A 25953-nucleotide genomic window follows, 5' to 3' on the forward strand; every position below is an offset into this window, starting at 1 on the left:
TTTTCTGAACTTGAGCCACTGAATCACACACACACACACACACACACACACACACACCACTCACTGTACCAAATAACACTGGGAGTCTGTATTTCTGCCTGGTGTGGACTTTACACCTGCTAGAATCTGCCAGGCTGGGAGGAGCCATTTCCTAGACAGAACAGAATCTGCGGTGGTCGAGGAGGCCTCTGTTTCTTGCTGCTCAGGAATGACTTTTTAGCACCCAGGGAAGTATTGGCTGGGCCTCTGGGGTGTGCTCCAGTTTGGCAGATGTAGGGAGCATGGTTCAACCTGGGCTGGGAGGAGCAGGCAGGTATCAGCGCCCCTGTCATCTGGCCCTTCCGGCTGACCTGCTCTGCTGGGGCCCTGCGTCGTTCTAAAGTGTCCAGATGTTTTTTCTCACGTGCATGCGCATCTGGATATAATCCCCATCCTTGGCGGGAGGAGCACAGATAGATCCACATCTGGGCAGCTGGCAAGAGATTGACAAAGACCAGAACCCAGAGTCAGAAAAGCTGGGGCCGCGTCTCGGCCATGACCTCATCTCACAGCGTGTCTCTGGCCGGCCCCGTGGCCTTTCTGGGCCAGATGTGAACTTCATCTGGAACACAGAGGTTTTTGCTTCCACTGTTTGTGGGTTATTGCGAGGAGGAATGAGAGAGAGAGAGAGAGACAGAGCTCCCTTAACTGTAAAACACTTCAAGTCTTGTCCCTTTTGTCCACTCGGCTTTCCTGGGCTGAGTGGCTGCACAGGCCGAGACAGCTGAGCGTCTCCCGCTCCTGGAGAGGGGCTGCTGCGGCTGGCCTGGGGGCGGGAGCCTTGGCTCCAGGCCACCTTGGCAGGGCTCCACTCTGTTGATGACCAGAGGACACTAGTTTAAAAGGCAAAGACTCTTTTGTCTCACAGGGTCACAGGTGCAGGTTGTGCTCTGTGAACCGAGAGGCCCAGACGCTACCAGCATCTTCTTTCATGGGTCTGACCTGAACCAAGCAGGTGGGCTTTAACCCAGATGGTGGACCAGTCAAGCCCAGAAAGACAGGTGGAACAGGCAAGGAGCTGAGTTCCCTGCCAGCTTCTCCCTACCCCATACCGGCTTCGGGACCCGATATTTCCTCCCCATCTCTGAGCCCCCAGGGCCTCATCGAGAGGGTGTCTGTGCTACTGCGTATCGTCTTGACCTGTGGGGAGGGGTCTCAGGGGCCAAAGAGAAGAGGCAGAACCACAAAGCTCAGCTGTGGTCCAGGCTTGAGGGCGGGGGGCATAGGAACCGTTTCCAGCCTCAAGCTTGTACCATGGTTCCACTGCAGGCATTGGGATTGCAAGAACCTGGCGTCCCCTCCCTGTCGTTTTCTTGGAGTCCTTGCTCCCCCTTCCCAGGGCCTGTAGCCTTAGCTTTCAGACTCCCATGCAGCTGCAGTTGTAACCTGAGTTCTGGCCTGCCAGCAGGGCCGTGTTGCTGACAGGCCAGCACCCAGCTGGGCACCCTTCCTCAGCCCCCAGCCAGTCTCCACTGCACCCAAGGTATGGGCAGCAGAGGATGCTATTTCAGTCGCTCGTCTTGGCCTGGCGCTCACAGTTGGGAGAAACAGAGTGAAATCAGTGGCATTGAATCCTGGCTCAGACACTTCAGGTTGAACGACTGTGGCCCCTAACAACTGCTCTGAGCCTCCGTTTCCCCATCTGAGGAACGCAAGTCCTATCATCCATTATGCTGAGCTCGGAAGAGGATGGGTAACCAGTGACAGTGCAGAGGCGGCTCTCATGAAATGGGAACTGGTCCCCTTCCTGTGACCCCTGTCCCATTGTTTCCAGCTGGGCCTTGTCCAGGTACAAGCTGTGCCCACCAGATGGTCACTATCATGACCGCTCTTTCCTGGAGCGTGGTTGGACTTCCTCCCTGCCCTGACCCGGCCCCGTCTGCACTCTCAGCTCTCACTGCCCTGCCCCCTATCCTGTGTGGCCCACCATCACGTGGGGAGTCCCCAGAACCAGGCTCCCTCTGTGCCTCTTTACCTGTCCAGTGAAGTTCTTTCTTCTGGAAAGGTCTAGTGGGACCTTCTCCTGCCAGAGGGAGAGAGGAATGGTTTGGGCCCACAGGGTCAGTGGGGCCCTTGTGTGCACTCACCTGACCGTACGATACTTTTCTGCTCTGTGTCCCTCTCCCCCACCTCAGCGACAATGATGCTATTAATTTTTAGGGGACCCACAGTGTCTGACAAAGAGCAGGTGTCTGCAAGGGCGTGTTTTGAATGAAAGGGTGCTGGTTTCAAGGTATCTGGTTTCTAAAGAATTTATTTATTTATTTGTCTTTTTTTAGGGCTGCATCTGCTGCATATGGAAGTTCCCAGGCTAGGGGTCTAATCAGAGCTGTAGCCACAAGCCTATGCCACAGTCACAGCAATGCCAGATCTGAGCCACGTTTGCAACCTACACCACAGCTCACGGCAATGCCAGATCCTTAGCCTACTGATTGAGGCCAGGGATTGAACCTGCAACCTCACAGTTCCTAGTTGGATTCGTTTCCTCTGAGCCACGATGGGAACTCCCCAAAGCAATGTAGACCATTGCTTAGCTCCGTGGTCCTGAGTCTCAGTTGCCACATCTGTTTGTTGGGGATCAACCCCTCTCATTCTTTAATTCTCTAGTTTAGGTCTGCTGCCCCCCGCCCCTGGCTGGGGGAGCTGCTTCCTGAGAATGGAGGGGACAGTCACCCCAAGCATGACTGCTGGTGCTTATCTAGGGGGATGCTTGGAAAGCCCCTTTGGTGGGGAAAGGCCAGCTGCTGCTCATCTTCTGGAAGCAGGGAGGGGTCGGGGTGTGGCTCGTCTCCTCTGTGGTGTGAAGTCAGGGGCTTGTGTTAAGGATATGCTCGCCACTTGTCATCCATGCCAGTTGCTAGACCCTTGGCTATATTTTAACAGGAACTGAATGACGACGTCTCCACCTCCCCCCAGCCCTGCCCCAGATGCTTACACCCAGGTCCCTGGCCCTAGCCCAGCACCCACGGGGGGCTGAGAGTACCTTCTAGAATAGTATTCCTGTTTGTTCTTACTTTGGACAATTTCTGTGCATGTGTGTGTGTTTCTTTTCTTTTTACAGCGGCACCTGCAGCATGTGGAAGTTCCCAGGTTAGGCGTTGAATCAGAGCTGTAGCTGCCAGCCTACACCACAGCCATGGCAACGCCAGATCCTTTACCCCCTGAGCGAGGCCAGGGATTGAACCCGCATCCTTGTGGGCACTATTTTGGGTTCTAAACCTGCTGAGCCACAATGGGAACTCTACAACTTGTGTTTTTTTTTTTTTTAATTTAATTTTTTTTTTTTTTTTGTCTTTTGTTGTTGTTGTTGTTGCTATTTCTTGGGCCGCTCCCGCGGCATATGGAGGTTCCCAGGCTAGGGGTTGAATCGGAGCTGTAGCCACCGGCCTACGCCAGAGCCACAGCAACGCAGGATCCGAGCCGCGTCTGCAACCTACACCACAGCTCACGGCAACGCGGATCGTTAACCCACTGAGCAAGGGCAGGGACCGAACCCGCAACCTCATGGTTCCTAGTCGGATTCGTTAACCACTGCGCCACGACGGGAACTCCTAAATTTAATTTTTTAATTGTAGTGGATTTATAATGCTCTGTCAATTTCTGCAGTACAGCAAAGTGACCCAGATATATATATACACATTCTTTTTCTCATATAATCTTCTATCATATTCTATCACAGGTGATTGGATATAGTTTCCTGTGCTATACAGAAGGACCTCATTGCTTATCTATTCTAAATGTGATAGTTTGTATCTACTAACCCCAGACTCCCTCCCACTCCCCCTTGGCAACCACAAGTCTGCTCTCCATGTCTGTGAGTCTGTTTCTATTTTGTATATAGGTTCATCTGTGCCATATTTTAGATTCCATATATAAATGATATCATATGGTATTTGTCTTTCTGACTTAACTTCACTTAGTATGAGAATCTCTAGTTCCATCCACATTATTGCAAATGGCATTATTTTGTTCTCTTTTATGAATGAATAACTTTCCATTGTGTATATGTACTGCATCTTTTTAATCCATTCATCTGTTGATGGACATTTAGGTTGTTTTCATGTCTTGGCTATTGTCAACAGTGCGCAGTGAACATAGGGGTGCAGATATCTTTTTGAATGAAAGTTTTGTCCAGATATATGCCCAGGAGTGGGATTTCTGGATCATATGTGGTAGCTCTATATTGAGTTTTTTGCGGTACCTCCATACTGTTTTCCATAGTGGTTGCACCAATTTACATTCCCACCAATGGTGTAGGAGGGTTCCTTTTTCTCCACACCCTCTCCAGCCTTTGTTATTTGTAGGCTTATTAATGATTCTGACTGGCCTGAGGTGGTGTCTCATTGCTTCTTTTTTTTTTGTCTTTTGTCTTTTTGTCTTTTGTCTATTTAGGCCACAACCGCAGCTTATGGAGGTTCCCAGGCTAGGGCGGAATCAGAGCTGTAGCCTCCGGCCTATGCCCGCAGCCACAGCAATGCAGGATCTGAGCCACATCTGTGACCTATACCACAGCTCATGATCCTTAACCCACAGAGCAAGGTCAGGGATCGAACCTGGGTCCTCATGGATATTAGTCGGGTTCATTAACCACGGAGCCAGGACGAGAACTCCCTCACTGTAGTTTTGATGTGTATTTCTCTAATAATTAGTGAGTACAACTTGTGTTTTTAAAGAAGAATTCTGAAACATTATTGGGAACCTCTCAACCAAACTCTGGCATCAAGTCATGAGCCTGAGGCTGGAAGGTTCTCAGAGCTGACGGGGTTAGGGTGGGGGGATATCCCTTATCAGTTGCTGGTGGCCCCTCCAGCCTCTGTGGATCTGCTGGGCACAGGGAGTCACCACCTCTGGAGGGAACCTCCCTCTGGCTGGGCAGTGTGAGTTTTTGGAAAGTCTGCCTTTCCATGGAGAGGGAACAGGCCTCCCTGGAACTTCTACACAGCCTGGCTCTGTTCTGAAGCAGAAAAAACGAGGCGCCATGTTTCCCGTGAGGCAGCCCTGGTGTTTGAACATTTGAACATGTCCCTCCCGGGCCACCTCTTCTCTTGGCATCTTGGCCCACAGAGCTTTCAAAGGCCCAGGCATCTGTCCACCTTCAGCTAGTCCTGGAGAGAAATGATGAACAAGATGCCTTGGTTTTTGTGTTATTTACCAAAACTTTGAAAACTCTGCTCTCCCTTGGAGGGTCCATTTACCCCTGTGGTCTGGGACTCACCAACACCTCCCAGGCTGCAGACTCATGTTTTAGGGGCCATTGGCATGGCCCTGGCTCAACACAAAAAGCACTGAGCGCTTTTCTTTTTCTTTAATGGGAAATAAGTTTTTTTTCATTTATAATGATTTTTATTTTTTCCATTATAGCTGGTTTACAGTGTTCTGTCAATTTTCTACTGCACAGCAAGGTGACCCAGTCACACATACATGTATACATTTTTTTCTCTCACATCGTCATGCTCCATCACAAGTGACCAGACTTAGTTCCCAGTGCTGTGCAGCAGGATCTCATTGCTTATCCATTCCAAAGGCAATAGTTTGCATCTTTGAACCCCAAATTCCCAGTCCCTCCCCCTCCCTCCCCCTCCCCCTCGGCAACCACAAGTCTGTTCTCCATGCCCATGATTTTCTCTTTGCTTTCTCTTTTTTGAAGTATAGTTGATTTACAATGTTGTGTTAGTTTCAAGTGTACAGCAAAGTGATTCAGTGTCATGTATATATGCATATCCTTTTTCAAACTCTTTTCCATTATAGGTTATTACAGGGTATTGACTATAGTTCCCTGTGCTATACGTAGATCCTTGTTATCTATTTTTTATGTATAGTAATGTGTATCTGTTAATCCCAAATTCCTAATTTATCCCTCCCCCACCCCTGTTCCCCTTTAGTGGCCATAACTTTGTTATCTTTTTGAATTAGAGTTTTCATCTTTTCTTGGATATACGCCTAGGAGTGAAATTGCTGGATCATAGGACAGCTCTGTTTTTCGTTTTTTAAGGGACTCCATATTGTTTTCCGTAGTGGCTGCACCAATTTACATTCCCACCAACAGTGTAGAAGGTTCCTCTTTTTCCACAGCCTCTCTAGCATTTGCTATTTGCAGACTTTTTGATGATGGCTGTTTTGCCCAGTGAAACATTGAACTCTTTATTGCTCTCCCAGTGTCTTCCCTCTGTTGCAAACCCTGAAATCACCTTTGCTTTTCCAAGGGGTTGGCAGCCTTGAGTGAATCCGTGACTCTAAGGCTCTGGTGCCATCCTGGAAGGCAGGATAGCCAGAGGCTGAGAACACGGATTTTAGAGAGCCCAGCTTGGGTTCAGATCATGCTCTTTTCATGGTGGCCTTTAGCAAGTTACTGAATCCCTCTTAGACTACTATGGGGCCAATAACAGTACCCACTACAGCGTTGTTGTGCAGATCAAATTAGATAATATTGCAAAACACCCTAACTTCAATGAGGACGTGTTTCTCCAGCAGACAGAATGGAAAAGATATCCCAGGCAGAGGTCTCAAAATAAACAAAGGCCCTGAGATGGGAATCTGCAGAGTGCATTTGGAGTGCCTCCATGACAAGGTCCTGGGCAGGGTGCTGGGTCCACTCTGTAGCACGGCGGGGCCGGAGGGATCGCATCTGCCTTGCTGAAGGGTTTTGGACCTGTCCTGTTGTCAGCAGGGAGAACTGTGGAAGGGGTTCAATCTGGAGAGAGATGATCAGATTTGCATTTTAGCTGCAGCATGGCAGATGTGGCAAGGGCCAATTTCAAGTATGTTTCCATGATGGAGATAAGCGATGGTGACACCCTGGTTGGGGCTAGACAGGCACCAGGACGGGAGAGGCCATGCGTGAGAGATATGGAGCGAGTGAAACTGACCAGACTTGGTCACCTATTAGGATGGAGGTACTATCTGCAGGAACAGGAGAGTCTAGCAATTGCCGGGGTAACTCAGTGGCTGAGAGGGCCATTCACTATGGTTGAAACCACAGAAGGATGTTGAGGTGGGGAGCGATGACCAGGTCAAGGTTGAGGTTTGGGGGATGGAGGTGGGCATCCAACTGCCTCCAGGACAGTGATGCAGAGGCCAGGGCTGGATGAGCAGGGGTCAGTGAGATGAGAGGGGGGCATGAGACAGATCCCTGGGGGGAGAAGTAGGAGGAGAAGAGGAGCCCTTAAGGAGAAGGAAAAGGGAGGTCAGAGGAGACCCCGGAGGGCATCACAAAGCTGGGACAGAGAAGGAAATGTCGGTTGTGCCATGGGCAGGTCAAGGACTTGGGGACCACACTGGTCCTTTGCATCAGGCTGTGGGAAGGTCATTGGCGTGGTAGTCACAGGGCAGTGGAAGAGGAAAGAGGACCATATAGCAGGTGAGGAAGTGGAAACACAGTCCTGGCCCGTCATCTAAGGAGTTTGGCTGTGAACAGAGGGATGCCTGAGTGGCAGCTGGAGAGGACATGGTGCCGAGGGAGAGGCATTTGGTCCGTGTGTATTGACTGGAGAGACTGCATCTGTATCTCTCAGCTGTCAGGAAGGAGCCAGTTGAGAGGGAGAGGAAATGACCAGGGGCCAAGAGCACACAGGAGGGGAAGGGATCCAGTGCCCCCGGGAGGAATCACCCTGGCTCAGAGCTGGGGGTGGGGCGAGTGGTGGAGGAGGGGAGGTGCAGACACACCCACACTGGAGGTGTGGCGCTCAGCCTTGGTGTCTTTAATGAAGCTGCAGGGATAGGAAGCTGGCACAGAGCAGGGTTCAGTTAATGTTTGTTGAAGCAAGATGGGGAAGGGGGGCTGCTATGAACCCAGGATCGGACGTAGGCCGTGGCAGTTTTCTCATCATCCAGTGCATGGGTGGGAACTTTAGAGATACCTAATTTCAGTTTCTGGTTATGGGCCATATTCAAAGTAAAAGGCATCACATTCTTGGGAGTTCCCTGGTGGCTCAGTGGGTTAAGGACCTGGCATTGTCACTGCTGTGACGAGGGTCACTGCTGTGGCACAGGTTTGATTGCTGGCCTGGGTAGTTCTGCATGCCATGAATGTTGCCAAAAATAAACAAATAATCAGCAATCCCCATTTAAAAAAAAAAAGTAAAAGGCATCAATCATATCAAGGTCTGGTGTTGGCCGCCAGAGGCTTCTACTCTACTTCAAATTTTATAGAAACATAATGATAGTGACATGATATAGGTCAACCTCATGAATTTGAAACACAGGAGACCAAGGAAAGGGGAGACTTTTAAGTTATTAAGTGTGTCAAAGTAGATATTTTTTATTAAATACCAATAGAGTTTTCACCCGATAGGGAAGTGACTTCAAATTATAAGACATATTATATTCAAAAGACAGCTCACAGGAGTTCCCATCGTGGCTCAGTGGTTAACAAACCTGACTAGGAACTATGAGGTGGTGGGTTTGATCCCCGGCCTCGCTCAGTGGGTTAAGGATCCGGCATTGCTGTGAGCTGTGGTGTAGGTCATGGATGCAGCTCGGATCCTGTGTTGCTGTGGCTGTGGTGTAGGCTGGCAGCTACAGGTCTGATTCCACCCCTAGCCTGGGAATTTCCATATGCAAGGGTCACCCTAAAAAGAAAAAGGGAAAAAGAAAAAAAAAAAAGAGAGAGAGACAGCTCATATTACAAAAAGGCTCACCTGCCATGGGATGATGGTCCCCTAGGTTGGCACTCCCTCCTGGGTATGTACAACCCACGGTCATGGGGACACGGACATGAGGAACGCAGGCAGTGCACTGGTCCAGATACTTCTGAATCCCACTGCTTAATGAGTCAGGGGCATCTTCCCATTGGGGTAAGGACCCGAAGGTTCAGGCTGAGTCTCACCCTGTGCCCTCAGCCTCCCTTCTCCCTGTAGAAGAAAGGGGGCTCCAGTCCCATCCGGAACTTACCTGTAAGGTAAGGACTGCTGTGTCAGGCAGTGAGAGTCTGGGAATAATGCACACGTGGTCCCTGCCTTTGGAAGCGCCTTATCCTTGACCTTGATCCATTGTGACCCAGGCTGATAAGCCCCATGGTATGAGATGTGGGTGAAACACCACATGGCTACAGAGGACCAGGCAACGGCCCATGGGGAGATGAGGCTCCAACCAAGGCATGTTTTCCACAGGGGCAGAGTCCTTGTAGTGTTTGGGATGAAACTGGCCTGGAACATTCCAGGGGTGTGAGAGAGAAGAGAAGGAAGGGGTGTCTGTCCCCCAGGGGAGATGGCAGCTACCTAATGCTGGTGGGGCTGAGGTCTCTGTCCTTGTTGGTCCTGGTGGATACTGCCTAGGGATGTTTCTGGCTGGTTGGCTGATGGGTTTGACTCTCCTTCACTGGGCTCTGAGAAGGACCAGTGACCAGGGTACTACTTTTGACTTGTGCTGACTGGGGACCCCTGAAATCCCATGACCTCGAGGTGGCCCTCTCAGCCTGCGTGGTCTAAGGACACAAGCTCTTCAACGCAGGCATGCTACACAGAGAGGAGGAGGGACCTCCAGGGACCCAGGGTGGCTCCAGGACCACGGGGGTTGATGGGAAAATTCTGGATGATGGCCTCTTCTGCCAAGTTCACATCCATCTCCTGCCCCACTCTAGTGAACACCCCCTGGACAGATGGCAGCACACGCCCTGGGAGATTGGAAATGGGGAGTGGGTTCCAGGGGACAGTGCCTGGCCGGGCCACCACGCATCGGCTGAAGATGCCACCCGCCCTCCCACCCGCCCTCCTGCCCTTGGTATGGCTGGAAAGAAAGGAGGAAAGGGGACGTGTAACTGCTCAGTCCAAACACCATGAGTCCTTGTCAGACTCCCCTTCAAAGACAGAAAGCTGAGACGAGGATGCGTTAGATGATGCGTTCGCAGCTACCTGGGTGATGCTGGTGTCACCTCGTCCTGTCTAGTGCTGTGTATTTTTCGGAGTGTTTTCACCTATATTGTCAGACCTCTTGCCTGCCTGCCTTCACCTCTTTGACTTTTAGGTTTCAGCACAGGTAGTTCCTCCTCCAGGAAACTTTCTGGATGGACCTCCTCCCCTACCTCCCCAGGCGAGGCGCCCCGTCTCAGAATTGGCTGGGCACCGGCTCTGACCCCAGACGCTATTTCTCACCTGCATGCTCTCTGGCGCACGGCCATGGTGATTGGCACCGACTTGGATTCACTGCGCTATCCCACAGCCCAGCATGCCTGGCACATAGCAGGGCTTCAGTAAGTGTGACCAAGGATGTGAACTCCAGGCCTGCAGGGAGACGGGCCGACTGGTTCTCCCCTGCTCCACAGAGGAGAAAACTCAGTCTCTGTTAGACCGAGAGACGGGCCCTGTCCACCCTGGGGCTTGAGCATCATAAGGGGTCAGGGGTCTTGGTGGGCTGCCCCCTGCAAGCCGGGCGGGCCTTGCCCACGGTGACCCCCCCAACCCTCTTGTCCCTCCTTGTCCCCTCTTGTCACAGGCCTCAGTCCCAGCTTCTCTTTACTCTCAGATCTGCGACTGGCAGTGGATTACCATGGTTACCACACGGGCCCTGGTGGTCTCTGTGTGACATTTTGGTTTTATTTGCTAAATATTTGAACCCTGGACTTTAACCCTTTCTACCCCAGAGAGGGCTTTCCGGCCTCACTGGCCCTTCCCTAGGGGTGATGGCCTCCCAGGCCCTCGAGTCTCATGGCAACCCAGAGCCCACGGGGGCTGGCGTGCCTGGGGGAGCAGCAAGGCTGTTTCTCAGCTGCCTGTATTGACTTTCTGTTTTGTCACTTGGAAAGGTCATCCTGTGTCATGCTTCTTGCCGGGGCGTGTGTGCTGTGTCTGTTAACAGGTGTGAAAACCGCTGCCCTGGGCATGTTAAGACTTGCCCCAGCGGGAGGGACGGTCCCAGACTTCCGGAGTCAGCCGGCTGCAGCTCCACTGACCTCCAGGCACTTGCCTTTTGCCAAGTCCTTCAGAAGCTTCCTTTGTTTCAAGAGTCCAGGATGTTAGTGTGGCCTCTGCCCTTGAACCCTGGCAGGGGTACAGTGGGGCAACTGGTTTCGGAAGGAGTCAGTGTTTGTCAATGGGGAGGGGGATCTCCCCTCCCTCCCCCTCCTCCTCGCCTGCTGGCTCAGGACGAGGTGGTGCTGGGAGGCCGGACCCACCCAGCAGTGTGTTACCTTGGAAACCACACAGCATCCTCTCCAGGTCCTAGGAAGTGAGGGGGCCCAGGCGTGCTTCTCAAGAAGCTTCCGCTGTAATTGAGAGATGCAGGAGATCACTGTCCTGACGTGGGCAGCTAAGTGAATGAAAAGGTTCTGAGAAAAACAGCCCAAGTGCCTGCCCCATCCATGGTGCTTCCACCCAGCAAGCCTCTGCTACCTTTACAGGGTCCGGGGGCCTATGGTCTGGTCTCTCTGGGGCGCTGATCATTGTGCAAGCTTGGATGTGCAACCCCTCTCTCTCTCTCTTTGGTCAAGTGTAAATCAGGCAGATTGGATCAGTTGATCTCTGGGGCCTCTGATTGTCCAGAATTCCTTGTCTAAAGGATGCTCTCTGACAAGGACCAACATAGTTTGCATTCAGGAGGCCCTTGTGTAGGACTGTCCAAGCCGCCTTGTCCCTTCCCCTAACTGCCTTGCTTCTCTGCCCAGAAAGGGAGCTGGCTGTCCCCTTAATATAGCCTTGAACTTGAAATATCGAGCAATCAAAAGGACAGCTCTTTGGCTCCAACATCCTAAAGTTTAAAGGTGACTCCTCTTAAGTCTCTTAGAAATGTAATCTGGTCAGACAACTTAAAGCTTTTAGGATAATTAAAGTCAGTGACCGAGTTCCCTTTCTCAGTACTCAGTTCCAACCTCCTTCCATGAATACAAACTCCCACTTCTCCAGAGTCACTGGGGAGCAAGTGTTCAACCTAGTAGAATATTCTCTTTCCCTGACTCTCATGCCCACGTGTACGTCCATGACTTTCTCAAAGTTAATTCATTCTATTTTGTACTGTTAGTGCTAGTATTTTCTAGTAATGATCTCTTCCATCCTCCGTCATGGATGGGCATTGGATCCCCTGTGCTCTCTGTCTGGGCCCCACGGGCTAGGGAACTCCACCTCCCAGGGATGTGTGTTTAAAAGCAGCACAGAGTTCCAGGGTACACTCTTCTTTTTTCTTTTTCTTTTTAGGGCCGCACCAGCAGCACATGGAAGTTCCCAGGCTAGGGGTTGAATTAGAGCTGCAGCTGCCTGCCTACACCACAGCCACAGCAACACTGCATGCAATTCAGGCTGCATCTGTGACCTACACCACAGCTTATGGCAATGCCGGATCCTTAACCCACTGAGCGAGGCTAGGGATCGAACCCACATCCTCATGGATGCTAGTTAGGTTCATAACCCACTGAGCCACAATGGGAACTCCAGGGCATACTCTTGATTAAGAAATGTTGTGCTCAGTTATATAAGCTCAGCAAGGGCCATGCTTCTTCTTAACCATCTTTGTGTCTGTCCCCGCTGTGCTCGTAAAGGGATTGTACATAGTAGGAGTGCAATGATTCTAAATCTGGGCTAAAGATAATTGACTCTCGGAGGATTTGGGAAATTGGAAGGCATGGTAGGATTTTTAGTGTTTGGAGACTTCCTTACCATTTTCATTGCATTATACAACCAAGAAAATTTTGATAATTCTGGTCTCTGTTCCGCAGGACCCTGGTAAAATGACATCTTTTTGTTTTTAAGAGAAAAGATGGCAAAATCACCGCTGCTCAACTTCTCCCAAACCTAATAATTGGAAAAGATATGAACTGTGCTGAGTTGATCTTTGAATTAAAGAATCCAATACAATTCAGTCCAGCAGAATTCCATTTCCTCTGAACATATCACTGTTACGAACCTGGTGGGGAGGTGGGGTTGGAGGGGCTCTGGGTCAATAGACCTGGGGCCAAGTTGTGACTTTGTCATTTAAAATTTTTAAAAAGTTGTAGTAAAATGGATAGTATGTCAAATTTACCATTTTAACCATTTTTAAGTGTACAGTTCAGTGGCAGTAAGTACCTCCACATTGCCGTGCAGCCAACATCCATCTCCAGAGCTGACTGCCATGTTTATGTAGGCTTCCCAGTTGCCTGATGGCACATGGGTGTGGGTACCTCTGTGAGTATGGTGGACTTTCTTCATACACGCATCTCCTACCAGCATCCCCCACTGTATTAGCCCCTGAACTGCCTTTACTGTCCTGACAGCGTCATATCACAGATTCAGGCTCTATTTTTTTTTAATTTTATTGAAGCATAGTTGATATACAATGTTGCATTAATTTCTGCTCTACAGTAAAGTGACTCATATATATGCATTCTTTTTCCTATTCGTTTCCATTATGGTTTATCACAGGTTATTGAATATTGTTCCCTGTGCTAGACAGTAGGACTTTAAAAAAAATTTTACTGGAGTATAGCTGACTTACAATATTGTGGTAGTTTCAGGTATACATACTGCAAAGTGGATCATATATATATATATATATATATTCATTCTTTTTCAGATTTCAGATATTATATAAGATATATATACTCATTCTTTTTTCAGATATTATTACTCTGTAATAGGTTATTATAGACTATGGAGTGGATTTCTCTGTGCTCTACAGTAGGTCCTTATCACCTATCTATTTTATGTATAGTAGTGAGTATATGTTAATCCCAACCTCCTAATGTATCCCTCCACTCAGTGTTTCCCCTTGGTAACCACATGTTTGGTTTCAAAATCTTTGAGTCTGTTTCTATTTTGTGAATAAGTTCTTTTGTATCATTTTTTGTTAGATTCCACATATTAGTGATCTCGTATGATACTTGTTTTTCTCTGTCTGACATGCTTCATCTAGTATGCTAATCTCTAGGTCCATCCATGTTATTGCAAATGGTATTATTTCATTCTTTTTTATGGCTGAGTAATGTTCCACTGTATATATGAACCACATCTTCTTTATCTATTCTGCTGTTGGTGGACATTTAGGTTGTTTGCATGTCTTGGCTATTGTGAATAATGCTGCTATGAACATGTGGGTGCATGTATCTTTTTGAATTATGGTTTTCTCCATATATGTGCCCAGGAGTAGGATTGCTAGATCATGTGGTAGTTCTACATTTAGTTTTCTGAGGAACCTGCATACTGTTTTCCATAGAGGTTGTACCAATTTACATTCCCACCAACAGTGTAGGAAGGTTCCATTTTTTCCACATCTTCTCCAGTGTTTATTGTTTGTACATTTTTGATGATGGCCATTCTGACAGGTGTGAGGTGATACTTCATTGTAGTTTTGGTTTGCATTTCTCTAATCATGATGTTGAGCATCTTTTCATGTGATTTTTGGCCATCTGACACTAGGACCTTCTTGTTTATCCATCCTGTATATCATAGTTTGCCTCTGCTAATCCCAAACTCCCAATCCTTCCCTCCCAACCCTTCCACCCCTTGGCAACCACAAGTCTGTTCTCTGTGTCTCTTTCTATTTCATAGATATGTTTATTAGTGTTGTATTTTAGGTTTCACATATAAGTGATATCATATGGTATTTGTCTTTCTCTTTCTGACTTACTTCACTTAGTAAGAAAATCTCTAAGTCCATTCATGTTGCTGCAAATGGCATTATTTCATTCTTTTTTTTATGGCTGAGTAACATTCCATTGTACATATATGCTACATCTTTATCTATTCATGTGTCAGTGGACATTTAGGTTGCTTCCAAGTCCTGGCTATTGTGAATAACACTGCTGTGAACATAGGGGTGCCTCTATCTTTTCAAATTATAGTTTTGTCTGGGTATATGTCCCAGGCCCAGGTTCTGATTCCCAATTTAGATTTGGAAAAAGGGTTATAACCCCACAAATAATAATAATGGCAGGCTCTGTTTGTTGATTTCTTTTTTGTTTGTTTGTTTTTGTTTTTGTCTTTTTTTTGCTATTTCTTGGGCGCTCCTGCGGCATATGGAGGTTCCCAGGCTAGGGGTTAATCGGAGCTGTAGCCACCTGCCTACTCCAGAGCCACAGCAACGCGGGATCCGAGCTGCATCTGCGACCTACACCACAGCTCATGGCAACGCGGATCCTTAACCCACTGAGCAAGGGCAGGGACCAAACCCGCACCTCATGGTTTCTAGTCGGATTCGTTAACCACTGCGCCAGGACGGGAACGCCTGTTTGTTAATTTCTTATGTGCCAGGACTTGTGCCCTGTATGATCTCAGTGAATCCTCATGGCAGCCCTGTGAGGTGAATTCTGTTATTATCCCTGTTTTATGGATATGGCATATGAGACCTAAGCAGGTAAGTGATGTGGCCAAAGTCTTGTGGCTGGCAAGAGGCAGAGCTGGATTCACATGGGCTGTCTCCAAGCCTGTTGGGCTTCACCGCTTGGGGGGAGAGCTCCGTCCTTGGTCTTCTCTCCCACCCCTGATTCCTGTAGTACTAGAGGCAGCTTGGAATTGGGGCTTAGCCATGAGGACTCCCCTCCAAAAACAGGGTAAGAGTGAACATGATGAAGCCCAGGGCAGAATGCAGCCCAGATGCTTTTGGGCCATCTCTGCAGCAGGCTGAGGGGCCCTCGGCCCCAGCCACAACCTCCAGGAGGGACCCCCAGCCTCTGCTCTGCTCTATGGTAGCTCCTCTGCCTGCTTCCCTATTGTCTTCCCCTTGGGTCCCAGGCCTACCCCAGGGATGAGGTCCAGCACCCTCAGGGAGTTGGGGGATCCCCAGCTCCAAGTGGCATTCCCAGCCATCAAGACTGGGGTGATGCTTTGGGTTCTCTGCCTGCCCCCCACCTCACCCCTGCTAGTCTGGAGCCTTCTTTGAAGCCCTGGCTGCCGGCTGGCCCCATGCCCGGTCTTATTCTTTTTCATCCCCTCTGCTGCTCACTGAAAGTTGGCTCCTGCTTCCTGTGCCCATCACTGCTCACCTGGAGCCATGGTATCCCTGCCAATCCCTTGCCTTCAGAACCAGACCTGCCTCCACCCCTAAGCCAAGACCTACCTGGGCTGCATCTGGTCTTCCCTTTAGATGGGTCGACCAGTTGTCCATGCATACTTGGTCTTCAGGACCCAGTCCTCAGGGGTTGATCAGTTATCCATACACACTTGATTTCCCAGACCCAGCGTGCTGGGGTCGACCAGTTGTCTGCACTGACTTGGTCCCCAGGCCAAGTCTGCAGGGGTCAACCAGTGGTTCTTAGGCTTCCCAACTGAGTCTTGGACTGCCAGCGGCCTGTGAGAGAGTGGGGGCAGGCTTCAGCAGCTTCCTCAGTTTCCCTAACCTTCTTTCCTCCTCCTTCTGTCCCTGTGGTAAGGGGCCAGCAGCCTCCCAACCCCAGGACTTCCTAGGGGCTTCTCCCGCCCAGAGAAAACATCCCCACTTCCCTGGCACTGTCAGGAGCCCAGTCTCCATCCTCCCCCACTGCTCTGAACCTGCCCAGGGGTGTAAGCCACTCAGGACAGTGGGTGATCTCCTTGCTTCCTCATCCTGTTACTGAAGCCAAGGACAGCCAGTGCCCCTGCGCAGCCTGTTTGCCCATGTTGATTTTGGATGTTTACTAAAATCCTCTGCCTTCTTCACAGAGCTGCCAAGCTATGGGCCTCCAGCCCCTGCCCCTTGCTTTTTTAGTTGGTTTTTGGGGACAAGTGCTACACCTGTTGTTCACCTCTGTTCCATTTCCCTGAGTTCATTTTGTTTCAGCCTTTCTTCTAGTCTGTCTGGGTCTTTTAGCATCTCAGCAACATGTGTTTGGGGCCCTCCCAGCTTCCTGTCCTCCCATATTTGATAAGCCTGACTGTGAGAGCTTCGTCCAAGCCATTGATACAAACGTGGAACCAGAAATGGAATCAGGGGAAGTAAACTTCCTTTTTTTTTTTTTTTTTTAAGGGCTGCATATGGAGTTCCCAGGCTAGGGGTCAAGTTGAAGCTACAGCTGTGAGCCTACACCACAGCCACAGCAATGCTGGATCCTTAACCCACTGAGCGAGGCCAGGGATTGAACCCACAACCTCATGGTTCCTAGTCAGATGCGTTTCTGCTGCACCATGATGGAACTCCTAAACTTCCTTTTGTTGTATTAAAGGCAGGAGGAATGAGGCACAGGAAAGTCAAGGCTTTGCAAATCTTTCTCACTCTAAACATCTTGTGGCCTCCCCTTAGGCCGTGGTTTTATGCTCCCTCCCAACCTGCCCCGGAAATAAGCCCCGCTGTGCGTGTCCCTAGTATAAGGGCTCACTGAGTGGGGCTCCACCATGGGATAGAGCTGGGAGCTGCCAAGCCAACCCCATCTCCATGCTGCTCACGGTCTTTGAATGAAAGGGTCAAGTGGTCGCTTGGCCCCTGGCAGGATTGGGTCATCCCAGCGCTGTCCCAGCAGGCCGTGTCACAGGAGCACATTGCTGCACAGCCACATACCCCCAAGGCTCCAGCGAAAGCTGGGCTTGGCTGCGACTGCTGACCTGGGGCTGCACTGGCCACAGTCACAACCAGAGATCAGTGACCAGCCACGGTGGAGCCAGCTGCCAAGTGCAGAGCAGCCGCAGCCTCTGAATTCAATACCTCGGGGTAGCCCCGCAGGAGCACTGGGCTGGGAGGCAGGTCTGCCCCAGCTCTGTCTGCTGTGTTTGTACCAAGGCCCTGCACCTTAAGGGCCTCAGCTGCCCCATTTGTGCAACCAGGGCGGGGAGCTATGTGCTGTCTGAGGCTCTGCCCAGTTCTCTCTGGTGCCTCTTGCTAGAATATGCTAAAACCTTATTGATTTAAAGCAAAGAGGAATGTCCACCCCTGGGTGCGTGTGTACATGTGTGTGTGTGTGTGTGTGTGTGTGTGTGTGTGTGGAATCGGGGGGGGGTGGGGGGCGGGCAGGGCGATATTTGCCTTCCTGCTGCTGTTACAAATAGCAATGGTTCCCCACCTCCCCTGAGGACTGGACAAAAGGTGATTAATTCATCCAACACAGAGCTATTGAAGGTCTGTTCTGATCCAGGCACCACGCGGACGGCAAGGTCCCTGCCCTAAACAGGCTTGTGATCTAATGGGGAGATAAGCATTCAAATACTCACCGCCTCTGCTGCCAAGCGCTGGGAGCTGAGCCGCAGAGCGCGGGTGTGGTGGGCACAGCAAAGCTTTCCTCGTGGGGGGGAACGAGACTGCTGGCTCGCGGGGCATTTGAGATGGGCCTTGCAGACTGGGCAGAGTTTCCACAGCTGCAGGTGGGGTGAAGGTGCTTGAGGGGAAGGCACCTGCTTCAGCAGATGCGGGGAGCTAGGAAAGCTCACGGTTTCTGGGAAGGAGGGGATGCAGTTGGCCACAAAGGTGGCCTTGAGCATCAAGAATAAAAAGGGAGGCTGGACCTAGATCCTGGCGAGTAAGATTAGGAGGAGTGAGGCATCCTTGTCTACAAAGGTGAAAGGCCTCAGGAGAGGCAGTCTGATGGGGGCGAGAGGGAAGCCAGAGAATGTATCTCCATGTTACATTAGCAAAGCATTTCATGTAAGATTTCGAAGCCATCAAGAGTCGCAATTAAGACCAAGGGGTGGAGCTGGGGGGGCGGGTGGGAGGACTGGACGAGATCCTGGGGGAAACCCATCCTCTCTGCAGGCTTAAGCACCTGCTCCGACTTTTCAATGCAGCAGCGAGCTCGAGGAAATGTGGAAAAGCTCCTTCCTTGGGGGAATCTTTAGACATAAAGACGACAGCTACCTGGTGTACTCTTGTTTGAGAGGGAGAGGAGTGGAAAAATACCCCTCCAGAATCTGCAGTTCTGTGATCTCACTGATGGAACATGACCCCACCAGGAGCCGGGGCCTCTTGGGGAGCCTGAGTTTGTCTTGTTCTGTCGGATCTTTTTAGATGTTTAACTGCGCTGATGTGATTTACAAGAACCTCAGGATTTTACAGTCTTGCTCGTCTCTTATTGTTCCGTAACCCAGCTTCCACCTAAAAACACACAGCTCCCCAGGGTCCTGGGAGACGGAATTGGCCCTCAGTCAGTGAATTGGGTTCTTAGCCTGTGGGTTTGGGGAGGGGGCATGGCCAGGAACGGTGACCCTTCTAGAGTGTTGGCAGGATGAGCTTCTGTCCCCAAGGCCTGGCTGGCACCTGCAGGAGCAGGGACGTGGGGGCTTCTCAGTTTGTAGTGGCCTTGAAAGGTGCCATCGCTGGGGAAACATAGGAAGAGACGTGTTGCATGGGGCTTGTAAAGGAGCTGACTTCAGACAGGAAGGGACTGTGGCTGGTGCTACTGTTGGCGAATCCCGGGAGAGCCTGCCACAGCTGCTCTGATGCTATCTTCTCGTCTTCTGAGTTTCTTTTCAGCTCTCTTATCAGCCTCATCTAAACCTGCCTTGTTCCACCTTCTCCGGCTCACTTCTCCGGCTCGCTTCCATATTTCCTGTCTTTCATATCATATCTCAGCATGTGGTGCCTGTTGCTGTGGGCTGGCTCCGTGTGTGTGTGTGTGTGTGTGTGTGTGTGTGTGTGTGTGTGTGTGTGTGTGTGAAGCTGAATTGACAGGGCTGAATTTACAGCCGATATTGCCTGGCTCTGGCTAAAGAGAGGAGGACAATGAGGGACAGGATCTCTAGTAGCAGAGAACATTCTGATCTGGGTGTCCTTTCAGGATAAATTTAGTTCCCAGGGCTGGTGCAACATTCTAATTTGGTGGGAGTCCTTGGGCGCCCACGGTGGGGAGGGGATGTGCCTTCCCTCACCTGCTTGGTCCACTTCAGGGGCCACGTAAAACCGACAGTTTTTCTTGATGTTGAATTGCAATGACAGCAACCCTGAGCCAACCCAAGATTTATTTATCTGGCACCACATTTCCTCCAAACCCCTTTCTAGCTGTTTGGAGTTCTTGAAGCATCTCCGTTTTTCATGGCTGGCCCATTTCAAGGTATAAGTACAGATTAATAGTGTGTCCTAGCTGTGTTCTCATGCTCCCAAGATTAAATCAATAAGGGCTAAAATAGTCATCGGACCTTTCTGAAAAGACAATGAAATATGGTACAACGTGGAGCCTTCCAGATTTGGAATCAAAAGTTTGAATCTCAGCTCTGCCGCTAATGGGTGGCTTCAGGCCAATCACAGAACTACCCTGAATCTGTTTCCCTCTGTCTGATGGAATCATAATGGCCACAAAGAGTGTGCCGAGCATCAACGCTAAGAGCAGGGTGAAAGCACCCACAAGGGCCTGGTACAAGCAAGGGGCTTGATGGAGGTTTAATTTTGGACTTTCCTTGCCAAGGAGATCACCGTTGCAAACCCAAGCCCTCTGCTCTTGGCACAGTGGTCCAGCTTTTGCCTGTTCTTGGCACTTCTTAAGGTACTGGGCACCTTTAGTTGCTTAGAGTAAGTCTCCGAGGCCCTTGTGGACCATTCTCACAGTGCTTTTTTAGCTGGTGGTCAGAAACACTCCCTGGGGGCCTCCTTTCCCAACTCTTTCCCGCCCCCTCCTCCCCCCACCGCCCCCCCAGCCCCATTTCCTGTTGATTTTCATGAACAGAGTCAGGAAGCAGAAACACTGGTCTGTGCTGTGTTAATGGGCATCACAGGGCTCTAGGGAGCCTCTTGTTCTGTCTAAGAGACTGGCCGGTTCCCACCAGCCCGGGTCCAAGTCACAAGGCCAAGCTTGTTGCTCATGCTCAGGGTCTGGGACCACTCAGCTGCCTCAGGAATGGGGAGTGGATCCAGGGGTAGTGGGTAGAGGGTAGACAGCCCCAGGGCAGGTGCATGGAACACTGAAGGTGGCAGCCCCCTGATAGGATCGTGGCGAAAGTGCTGATAGCAGCTAATAATTGCAAACCACTAAGAGCAGTGCTACAAGTATTTCAAAATGTATCTCCTTTAATCTTCACACTCTCCCTGATTTCTTCCCGTCTACCCTGTATTAGTTGCCTGTTGCTGCTGTAACAAACATTAGTGGCTTAAAATAATACATTTATTATGTTACAGTTCTGGAGGTCAGGAGTCAAAAATGAGTCTAAATCAAGGGGCCCATAAGGCAGCATTTTCTGGAGGTTCTAGGGGAGAATCCATTTCCTTGCCTTTTCTAGAAGCTGTCTGCCCCTCCCTTCAAAGCCAGCAACAGCTTCCCAAGGCTTTCTCACCTCATATCACTTTGACACTGACTCTTTCTGCCTTTATCTTCCATCTTCAAGAACCCTTATGATTACATTGTATCCACCTGGATAATCCAGGATAATCTGTTTTAAAGTCAGCTGATCAGCCATCTTAGTCCATCTGCATCCTTGATTCCTCTTTGACATGTTACTACTCATGTAACATGAGTTCTGGAGATGAGGATGTGGACATTTGGTGGGGGCATTATTCTACCTCCCACAGTCCCCTATTTGCAGATGAGGAAACTGAGGCTGGTAAGTGGCTCCAAAGCCATGCAGCTGGTAAGTGGCAAGGTTGGAATTTGAGCTGGAGCTGCATGATCTAAAACCTGCCTTCCTTTTTTAAATTTTATTTTTAAAATTTTTTATCAGAGTATAGTTGTTTTACAATGTTGTGTCAATTTCTGTTGTACAGCAAAGTGACCCAGTCATACAAATATATAAATTCCCTTTCTTATATTATCTTCCATCATGGTCTATCCCGAGAGACTGGATATAATTCCCTGTCCTGTACAGTAGGACCTCATTGCCTATCCATTCTAAAGGTAATAGTTTGCATTTGCTAACCCCCAACTCCATGTCCATTCCACTTCTTCCCCCACACCCCTTGGCAACCACGAGTCTGTTTTCCATGTCTGTGAGTCTGTTTCTGTATTGTAGAAGGATTCATTTGTGCCATATTCTATATTCCACATATAAGTGATATCATATGGTATTTGTCCTCTTTTGGACTTATTTCATTTAATATGAGAATTTCTAGTTATATCCATGTTGCTGTGAATGGCGCTATATTGTTCTTTTTATGGCTGAGTAGTAGTCCATTGTCTCTATATACCACGCCTTCTTAATCTATTCATCTGTCAATGGACATTTAGGTTGCTTCCATGTCTTGGGTATTGTGAATAGTGGTGTTATGAACATGCAGGTGCATGTTATCTTTTTGGATTATAGTTTTGTCTGGATATATGCCCAGGAGTGTGATTGCTGGGTCATATGGTAGTTCTATATTTAATTTTCTGAGGAACCTCCCTACTGTTTTCCATAGTGGTTGTACTAATGTATATTCCCACCAACAGCATGGAAGCGTTCCCTTTTCTCTACACCCTCTCCAGCGTTTGTTATTTGAGGACTTATTAATGATGGCCATTCTGACTGGTGTGAAGTGGTACCTCATTGTAGTTTGATTTGCATTTCTCTAGTAATTAGTGATGTTGAGCATTTTTTCATGTGCCTGTTGGCCATCAGTATATCTTATTTAGAGAACTGTCTAGGTCTTCTGCCCTTTTTTCCATTGGTTTTTTTGTTTTTTTTTTGTTGTTGAGTTGAATAAGTTGTTTGTATATTTTGGAGATCAAGCCCTTGTTGGTTGCATTGTTTGAAACTATTTTCCCACATTCCGTAGGTTGTCTTTTCATTTTTTTTTTTTTTTTTTTTAGTGGTAAAACCTGCCATCATTTTAAAGGGCTCCCTAGGAAACCAGAGAAAATACATTCCCCCAGAATGGGCCTCAAACAGCCAACTGCAGAGAGAGAAGGGCAGATGGAAGAACACCCAGGCAGAAGCCCCCACACCATTTTAGTCCATAGTGGAAAAACAGACGGCTCTGTGATTAACACAGCATAGATCGAATCAGCAGTTCTCAAACTTGACTGTATGTTGGAATCACCTAGGGAGTTTTGAAATAATACTGGTGCCTGAGTCCCACCCCCAGAGACTGGGGTTTAATTGTTCTGGGGAGGCACTGAATATAGGGTTTTTTCCAAGCTCCCCAGGTGATTCTAAAGTACGGCGGAGAGTGGGACTCATTGCTTTGAGCTAATCCACGATCACAAGCATGCACCCCACAATTACAGGCAGTTTCTTGTGACCATGCCCAGGACGCGCTCCTCCCACCCTCAGGATTTGCTCTTGGGCCCTTGCCCAGAATGTCTGCCTTGTTTCTTCCTGGCCACCTCCCTCACACCCTGGCTGTGTACACAGCAGCCTCCTCCATGCACGAAGGACCCTCCCCTTGGGAACCAGGCATACATTCTTTCTGTGTCTCTCATGTCCCTCTGCATGGCTGTCTGCAGATCTGAGTTTTATTAATTCTCCCCTTGTACATGTTGTATTTCTAGAAAGGGTCGCCCCAAGAAAATACAACCAGCTGTTTTTTAGAGAGTCTGCATCTCAAGTTCAACTTGAGAGATGGTGTGTATGGAGTCTGATTAGAGATCACACTCTGGAACCTGGGTTCAAATGCCAGCCCTGCTGGTTCCTGCCATGAGCTCTGAGCAAGTTATTCTAACTCTCTGTGCCTCAATTTCCTCTATTAAAAAAATAGGGATAACAATAGGACTTACCTAGGGTTGGTATGAGAATTCATGACTTTATGTAAGAAGGATTAATTGGAAGAGTGTCTGTGGAGTTCCCGTCATGGCGCAGCGGAAACGAATCTGACTAGGAACCAGGAGGTTTCGGGTTTGATCCCTGGCCTCATTCAGTGGGTTAAGGATCTGGTGTTGCCATAAGCTGTGGTGTAGGTCATGGATGTGGCTCAGATCTCGAGTTGCTATGGCTGGTGTAGGCCGGTGGCAACGGCTCTGATTAGACCTCCTAGTCCTAAAAAGACCAAAAAAAAAAAAAAAAAAAAAAAAAAAGAAGAGTGTCTGGCATGTAGGACGATTGCATAGGTATTTGCTAGTATTACTGCTCCTGCTGCTACTGCTGTTCTCTTCACCTGGCCCCATGGGATTTGCTAGTATGACTGCTCCTGCTGCTACTGCTGTTCTCTTCACCTGGCCCCATCAGCCAACACTGATGACCTACTCCGTGCCAGAATAGGAAAGGGTCAGAAGTGTTCCCTGCCCTCAAATATCTCATGGTCTTGGGAGGGAGGGAGGGGTGTTGAGGAGAAGGAGTCCAACAGGTGGGCAGCTATTGTAATCCCGTGTGAAGAGTGTGAACCAAGGTGCTAAGGGGTGGTAAAGATAAGGACATCGTGACTGTGCGGATTCAGTGGGACCATGATGGGAAGGTGTATTGTGAATTCTAAGCGCCAATACAGTCTTTGAAAATGAAGTAATTAATTTTATTTTCAGTTATTTATGTATTTATTTCTTATTGTTAAAAGTTTTTATTGCAGTATAGTGCATTTTCAGTGTTGTGTTAATTTCTGCGGCACAGCAAAATGATTCAGTTATGTATATAGTAATATACATAGTTATCTATATAGTTAGATATATATTCTTTTTCATGTTCTCTTTTGCTGTGGTTTATTGTAGACTATTGACCGTAGTTTCCCGTGTTGTACAATAGCACCTTGTTGTTTATCCATCCTGTACGTAATCGTTTGCATCCGCAAACACCAAACTCCCCATCCTTCCCTCTCCCACCCCCTCCCACACCCCACCCAGGTCTGTTCTCTATGTCTACGAGTTCATGTCTGTTTTATAGATAAGTTCATTCATGTCAGAGTTTAGAGTCAACATTTAAGGGATATCATTGGTATTTGTCTTTCTCTTTCTGACTGACTGCATTTAGTATGATAATCTCTAGGTCCATCCATGTTGCTACCAGTGGTCCTATGTCATTCTTTTTTATGGCTAAGATTGTATACACACAATGGACTCTTAGCCATAAAAAAAGAATGCATATATATATATCACATATTCTTTATCCATTTATCTGTCGATGGACATTTAGGTTGCTTCCATGTCTTGGCTATTATAGTGCCGCTGTGGAACATAGGGGTGCATTATTTTTATTTTTGACATTGAAGGAGAGTTGATTTACAGTGTTGCTCTAGTTTCTGGTGCACGGCAAAGTGATTCAGTTATACATGTGTATATTCTTTTTCAATGATTTTACATTATAGGTCATTACAAGATATTGGAGATAGTTCTGTGCTAAGCACGAATAAAATCTTAATGGGTTTTGTGCCTACAACTTCCAAAGTTGGTCTCTAAGACTTAGACAAGCTCTATGAATCGTGAGTTCAGGAAGATGGTGTTCGCTCGCTGGTGAGTGCATTTGTTTGGCCAGAGTCCTACTGAATACACTTCTGATGGGGAGAACCAGCCACTGGAATGGGTCTGGCTCCCTGAAGGAAAGGGTTACAGTCCTTTCAAGGTATGTCCCAGACTGCAGCTGGAGTTGCTGAGAAAGCCCTAGACTTGTACAGGGTCTTAAACATACCCAAGGAGAAGGATAGAGTGCCCAGCTGGGAAGTTCCATTGTGAAGGCGGCTGCAGGGATGGTGGGAAAGGAGAGTCCTTAGTGTGAGAGGCTCCTAGAGAGGTGTCTTCTCATCCCCTCCAGCCAAATGGCTTGTGGCTCCACCCACACTCCTCTCACTTGGCTCTGGGCTCCCTTGCTCAATGCTGGCCCTTGTTGCCGGCAGCTGCAGCATATCTGCCAGCTGTGGGAACAGCTGTGCACCGACCCAGGCTGCCTTGCCCCCTGGCATGTTTCCCATCCCCGTCTAGTTGAGCATGTGTAGAAGCACGACTCAACACTCCTTGGGCTCTGACTGTAAAATATACACTCAGAGGCCCCAAACTACCTACCTGGGGAGGGCAATGGGGCAAATGCTTGATAGGTTTGTGCCTTTTCTGATTTGGAAGAAAATCACCTGTCTCGGGGCAGACAGATGTTGATGAGTGTATTTATAGGGGCTAGACTGTGAGCCAGGAACAGATGCCAGATCGTTACCGTAATGACAGACGTCAATTCTGCCCCACGGCTCAGAGGGTTTTACTGTCAGGAACACAGGAACATCATTCGGACCCCACCTCCACTCGTGCGCCTGCTCAAGGCTGCTGTCCTTTCCGCTGCAGCCCTGATGGGACTTGTGGCCAAA

General features: G+C 49.0%; 1 protein-coding gene across 6 annotated transcripts in view; it reads left to right on the forward strand.

Moving 5' to 3' along the window:
- The window catches only part of KCNN3 (potassium calcium-activated channel subfamily N member 3), a 199215-nt gene that overhangs the window by 67628 nt on the left and 105634 nt on the right, over window positions 1-25953 (forward strand).

This window comes from Sus scrofa, chromosome 4 (assembly GCF_000003025.6).
Source record: "Sus scrofa isolate TJ Tabasco breed Duroc chromosome 4, Sscrofa11.1, whole genome shotgun sequence".
Classification (NCBI taxonomy): domain Eukaryota; kingdom Metazoa; phylum Chordata; class Mammalia; order Artiodactyla; family Suidae; genus Sus; species Sus scrofa.